Below are 7,209 nucleotides of genomic sequence, written 5' to 3' on the forward strand. Positions count from 1 at the left end.
GAGCAGGAACAGGGAATGTGGGGCCTGGTTTCCGCAGTTCCCCAGGGAAAGGACATTTCCTGGGCTCAGAGAGAGAGAGAGTGGGGAAGTAAGGGGCCCAGAGATATTGAAGGAGGTAGAGATAGGACAAAGAGGGAAGAAAACACAGTATATATGTGTATAGGTAAGGATTTCCCAGAGAAATAGGATAGATAGGTAGATAGATAGATAGATGATAGATAGATAGATGATAGATAGATAGATAGATAGATAAATAGATAGATGATAGATAGATAGATAGATAGATAGATAGATAGATAGATACAGATAGATAGGAAGATAGATTTAAGAATTGACTCACTCTTTTGTCATTCTTTGTTCTGTTAAGGTCTTTACCTTATTAGACAAAGCCCACCACAACATGGAGAGTAATCTACTCAAAGTCCACTGATTCAAATGTTAATCTCAGAAAGGAAGAAAGAAAGGAAAGGAAGAAAGGAAAGGAAGAAAGAAAGAAAGAGAAAGAAAGAAAGAAAGAAAGAAAGAAAGAAAGAAAGAAAGAAAGAAAGAAAGAAGAAAGAGAAAAAGAAAGAGAAAGAAAGAAAGAAAGAAAGAAAGAAAGAAAGAAAGAAAGAAAGAAAGGAAGGAAGGAAGGAAGAAAGGAAAGAAAGAAGGAAAGAAAGACCTTCACAGAAACATCCAGAATATTGTTGGACCAAAAATCTGGCACTGGGGCCCAGCCACATAGACATATTAACCATAACAATATGGCTCCCATTCAGGTCTTTCATAGTGAAGAAGCAGAATTACCTTCTTGAGACCTGGGAAATGTGAGAGATAAAATAAAAGGAAAGGAAGTCATTTCAAGGTAATAGGGTTGGATGATTCAGATACTACACTTGATCTTAGCCAAAAGGCCGAGAAGCGATGGGGATGGATGATTCAGATCCCAGAAAATATGTAAGAGTGAAACACAGACTAATTACTTACTATGAATGCAAGATTGCAGAGAACTAAAGAAAAGACTTGAGGTTTTTTTGTTTTGTTTTGTTTTTTTTAAAGATTTATTTATTTATTTATTTATTTATTTGACATAGAGAGAGATAGGAGAGCAGGAACACAAGCAGGGGGAGTGGGAGAGGGAGAAGCAGGCTTCCCGCCGAGCAGGGAGCCCGATGTGGGACTCGATCCCAGGACCCTGGGATCATGACCTGAGCCGAAGGCAGATGCTTAACGACTGAGCCACCCAGGCGCCCAGGACTTGAGGTTTTGAAAGAGATTTTTAAATATTTTTTAAAGTTTTAATTATTTATTTAAGAGAGAGAGAGAGAGAGAGCACAAACTGGGGGAGGGGCAGAGGGAGAGAGAATCTGAAACAGACTCTCTGCTGATCGTGGAGTTCTTAATCCCACAACCCTGAGATCATGACCTGAGCTAAAATCAAGAGCCAGCTGCTCAATCGACTGAGCATCCCTGAAAGAAAGATTTTTAAAAATAATATTTATAATGAAGAAGTGGAAAGAAATTGAACTTATGGATTTACCAGTTTGGGAGGATTTGATAGATTTGGGAGAAATTTAGTTACAAAATGAGTCCAAAAAGTGGTTAATTTTGAAGGTATGTTAAGGAGGCCAAGGGCAGGCACCTTTCTTCCCCTTCTGAGCTTGGCACCAGCTGAAGACATCATCATGTATGCATACTGTTCCAGGAGATGTAGAACATTCTCTTGAGGAAGGTGTGCCCACTGTTCCAAGGAAGGAATTGAGACACGAGGTTGATCACTGGCTGACTTCTTTCCAAGGGCTCATGTTAGAGCAAGCTGAATGTGGAATGTGGATCATGCAAATGCACTTTGGAGAATCCAGTAGTTTTGCTTTGGAGTAGCTGTGTCATAAAATGCCCAGAATTCATTTCTTGGCACACCTGAGTTTTACTCTGATTCACACTTCAGAGGCCAGCCCTTTAATTTTTTACTAACCACTATAAAGGTGACTTGACCACATACCATAAGAAATATTCATGGGAAATCCAGAATAGATAATTCAATTCATTCTGTGCCTGCTTATTAAGAACACCTTTCATGCCCATCATTCAATTTGACTTAGATAAATACATTTTGTGGACCTGTTTCCATGGAAATATGAACATTTATACTTGCACAAATTTCCTTTTCTTTGTATCTAAGTTTAGAAATGATAGCTAGTGCCTGTCTGATAGAAATATTTGCAATTTGGTAATTTTACTCTGCTTTGATTTTCATGAAAATGTATGATCCAATTGCTTTTGGATTAAAACTGGTAATTATAGGTTTTACCCACAAAGATAAATTTAGAGGAAGAGGAAATTTCAAATCCAGAATAATAAGAAATAAAAATAGCTATAGGAATTTTTAAAATTAAATTAAGAAAAGATCAACTTGAGAAAAAAATTGACTGAGAAAACATGTTCTGAGAAAAAAAAATGTCCTGAAAAAAAAATTTGACTTTCTTTCTTTGCCTCTTTATTTCTGTTTGAGAATCATGCACTCTAATGCACTCTGCATTTTGACTACTGTGGTACTTTGTTTTCACAGTTAAGTAAAAGATAAACTAACAGTGCTGTTTGATCATTGATTATGGTTGAAATGGCCATCAAGCCATAGCCATGGAAATCACTGGGTGACCAGTGTGTCATTTGCCTAATGGCTTTTTCACGTAGCATAATGTTTTCAAAGTTCATCCATGCCATAAGGTGTAGAGGACTTCATTTCTTTTTACAGCAGAAAGATAATCTTTTCTATGAATATACCACATTGAATTTTTCCACCTATCACTTGAGGGACATTTGGTTTCTTCTACTTTTGGCTTTTATGAATAATTTTGCTGTTAATTTATCTGTACAAATTTTTGTGTGGACATGTATTTCATTTCTCTTGGGTGTATACTTAGAAGTGAAACTTCCAGGTCATATGGTAGCTGTTTAGGTGTTTTGAGGGACTTCCCGACTATATTGCCAAGAACCTTCAATATTTTGCATTTCCTCCATCCCTGTGGGAGGGGCCCAGGTTTCCACATCCTCATCAATACTTGTTATTAGCTGTGTTTTTTGTTTTGTTTTGTTTTGGTTTGGGGTTTTTTTTGCACCCAAGTGGGAGTGATGTAATAATTGTGATTTTGTTCACATTTCCTTGATGACTAATAATATCAAGCATTTTTCATGTGCTTATTGGTCATTTGTATATCTTCCTTGAAGAAATAACTATGTAGATCCCTTACCTATTTTCCCATGTGTCATTTGCCTCTTTTACTGAGTTGTGAGAGTTCTTAATATATTCTGAATCAAGTCGTTACCAGATATATGTTTTGCAAATATTTCCCCCCATTCTTTGTACTGTTTATTCACTTTCTTAAAATGGCCTCATTTGTAGCACAAAGTTTTTAATTTCAATGAAGTCTAATTTAGCCATTCTTTTTCTTCTGTTTCTTGTGGGTTTGGCGTTATATCTAAGACTGACTGATGTAAGGTCACAATTTTTTACTCCTATGCTTTTTCTAGGAGTTTAGATTTTACATTTTGGTCTTTGATTCATTTTGGTTAAATCTTGTGTGTGGTGTGAGGTAGGGGTCCAAATTTGAGATAATGATCTCCTTCCTTCGCATAACTTGTGTTACCCTCAACTGTTGTGTCAGTGCTCTTGGCTTTCAAATATATCAAGCCAGAAACAAAATACTACTCAAAATATTAGACTAGAAACAAACCATGATAAGATGACAAAGGAGGCTATTTTTTTTTTAATTTAGGGTTGCCAGTAGAAGTGATAAAATAAAAATAAATACAACTCAGCACAGCATTTGGATGCCCAAAGCACATCCTCTCAGTAAATCTCTTCTTGTCACTGCTTGAGGATTTACGTGTTTGCCATGACTGTGTGAGACCACACAGCCAGCCTCACACCTGACCACTGCCTTGGAGGGTTTTCCCATAGTCAGCTTGCTATTTTTTACCTCCGTCTCTGCCAGTGGAGTGATGGTGCAAATTTGAGTAAGAAAAAAATGTGAAAACAATGCTTATCTTTCTTTGTCTATAACTTGTCCTGGTAAGCTCCATACCCAAATGGCTTAATCTGTGCCCAAATGGCTTAAATCTTCATCTTATCAACTACTTAATTAGTTCATTAATTAGTTCAGACAGAAAGTGCTCGGTCTCTCTGAGGGCTGCCCCTCTCCATTTGTCTATCTCACAGAAGCCCAGGATCTAGGACAGAGGATATTTGACTGGAGGAGAAGCTTCCTTGCTTGGAGGAGAAGCTTCCTTGCTTGGCCTTTCAAGGTGTGGGAGAACTGATACCCTCTCCTCCCCCTCTCCTTTCTACAACTCTTTGGCCAGAGAAGGATAGACTTCTTTTTTATTTCCACTCTCATAAGTGGGAGGAGGGTTATAATTTTGAATTAGAGGGAAGTTCTATAGATTCGATTATCCGAGTTTATGCCTTAAAATTTCAAAAGAGGAGTTTCACAGAAATATGGAAAATTCTCTTCTAAAACAACATTGCTTAACTGTAATACTGTTGCCTAAGCACATCGAATGGAAACAGAAATTTAATTCATCATTTTTTCTTTCTTGTATTTTGCATCAAATCCTTCCACAGAGCAGATTTTTTTTTTTTTTCCAGGAGAATCAGTACTCAGACTTGCAATGGAGAAAAGCAGTTTACTAAGTTTTCAAATCTTACCCTGTTACCCTAATGCCACTATCCCCACATGGGAAACATCCCCTGCCTCCCTCCCAGACAGTTTCCCTGGTGTCTGGGCTGAGTTAGAGTAACAACCTGGACCCAATGTTGTGTTTATACACAGTGCCAAATGCTGGGCTAAGATAATCACGTTCATCCTCACAACCTTCCTGTAATAAAGCTATTGTTAATTTCACCTTACAGAGGAAGGGACTGAGCACAGATACTAAGTGAGGCAGAAATAATAAATGATAGAGCAGAGATTTAAATCTAGATGCATCAGACCCAAACCTATTATCACAGCACCCGGCTAAATTGTTTCTTCATTGAGTTGTGCTTGCCTATTTTTATGCGGACAGTCATTACTATATTGTGAGTGCCCTGGGCCCAGGGGACCTGCTGTATTTACTCTATAACTCCAGTGCCCAGCAGAGTGCCTATCCCACAGTAAATGCCTAATAAGTGTATGCTGAGCTAATGAGGCAAAATCAATCGGTGATGATGAAGAGTGGAGACCATATTGCCCAGCCTCGATGGAAACAGGACGGTCTGAGACCACCCAGTGATGCAGAAAAGCTCATGTGTAGTTCTACAGAAGCTACAAAAACACGGGGGCATGACTGAAAAGGCCCGTTAATGGGGCAGACAATAATTAGAGCTTAGAAGAGGAAGACAAGGGAGAACTAGAGCACAAGAGCTACTCAAGATGGAGAAACTTCTGAAGTGTGAACAAAATTAAGTTAAAAAATACTAGGAGAAGAAAGACACCAAAGACCAGAGAATCAAATGAACAAAAAAGCACCTGGCATATTTTAAGGGCTCCAAATTAATCAATGAGCCTGAAGCAGAGATTTGGTGGAAGGAAGAGTCAGGAAAGAAAGACAAACATGAGGGCTGGTGCCATGTTGTAAATGGTCCTACATCCCTTGACATTGAACCTGCTGATCAGAGTGGATCAAATGAACTGTAGCAGGTTGGACAGACTGAATTAAGAAGGGGAGGGAGATGGGTGAGGGGAATGGGAGGAGAGATGGAGGAATAACAATGAAGTGGGGGCTAGCTAAGGAAAACCTGTGATGATCAGGATGGGGGGGTGAGTGTTGGGGTGGGAGGAGGGACCAAAGTTACAGAAGGGAAAGAGAGCATGAAGAATTCTCTGGGTGTGGAGACCGGATGTTCAGGGAAATGCTGAATCAAAGTTTAACTCCCATGAAGGCAAACCCTGGTCATGTGCCAATTCTTGACACCCACAGAGGAAATGACTATGCGATGGCAGATGGGGGCTGGTAGGAGCAGCTGGGTTTGACCTCTGACACATGATGTGAGGAGGGGTGAGGGTCTGGCCATTCGCCCTGCAGGACTGAGCTGGACTCCGCTGGGGTCAGGAATGTGCCAGAACCCCTGATGCTGTGCACAAGGATAAACTGCCCTAGGGGGAGAAAAGAATCAGGAGGGGGGTCTTGTGTCTACCACAGAGATGTGCAACTATGCAAAGCAACAGTTCAAAAAATATTTATAGAATGATGACATAAATGCAGTTATTTCTAAATTCAAAGTCTTTCAATGTATTAGGTTTGAATAAACATCAGTTGGGACTAGTGGGTTTCCCCCTTTTATTCATTTATGGTCATAAACGCCATAAGGACCAGTCATATCACTTGTAATTTCTAGCTTCCACCACGGTCATTCCTCTTGAACTTTCCATGCCATGCAAGGCAGCTTTCCAAAAGGTAGGAGGGAAAAACAACTAAGAAGCCATGGGAAAAAAATGGTCTATTTTAAAAACTCGAGCTGCAGTGGAATTTGACAACTGAACTTTATAGAAAAACAATAAGTCAACTTTATCTGGTAAAGCTATTACCTGTAAAGGTTGATTCAGCCACAGTCCTTTATCAAAATGGCAGTTGGTAAGGTTGCAATATTGAAAATAAATTAGGTGAAGTGCGTGCTCTTTGAAAGGACACAGCAGAGACAACCCCTGAGAGCCCGAGGTGCGGCTGGGCCTGGCCCAGCTCTTCTTCTGCAGAGGGGCCTCCCCTCCTGGTCAGGAACCCCCCTGCAGGCTGGAGGGGCAGGGCATGCTGGCTGAGTCGAGGGCTGGGGACACTGCAGGCTGGGGACACTGCGGGCCAGGGACCCCGTGGGCTGTGGGCGTCTCAGGGTCCAGAGAAGAGGGTTCAGAAGGATTCGGGGACTGAACCACTGGAATCAAGACACACATCGGCCCCTGCGTGACTTTCTCTGTGTAATTAAAATGCATAAAACGGACCCGGCAGCCATTCCCACTGCTGAGAGCCCTACAAATCCCCTTTCCGTCCAGTTCTGGGGACCCGGTCTCAGGGCGACGTGCTGCAGCCACAGCTGAGTCAGAAAGAGACCGGCCTTCTGCCAAGGCCACACCTGGCCTAGGGAAAGAAGCAGCTGCTGAGTTGACAGGATCTGAATGTCAACTTTCCAAGTGCGCACACGTGGTAAAAATAATGCTATCTACGAAGGTTTAAGTCCCCCTTCTATATGTC

At 40.7% G+C, this 7,209-nt stretch overlaps 1 pseudogene; it reads right to left on the minus strand.

The window, feature by feature from the left end:
- Positions 1–804: 804 nt before the first annotated feature.
- LOC123837002 (U2 spliceosomal RNA) lies at positions 805–908 on the minus strand (annotated as a pseudogene).
- Between the last annotated feature and the right edge of the window lie 6,301 nt (positions 909–7,209).

Source organism: Mirounga angustirostris, unplaced genomic scaffold (genome assembly GCF_029215605.1).
Source record: "Mirounga angustirostris isolate CCGP_5_RB_7025 unplaced genomic scaffold, mMirAng1.0.hap1 SCAF_7, whole genome shotgun sequence".
In the NCBI taxonomy this organism is placed as follows: domain Eukaryota; kingdom Metazoa; phylum Chordata; class Mammalia; order Carnivora; family Phocidae; genus Mirounga; species Mirounga angustirostris.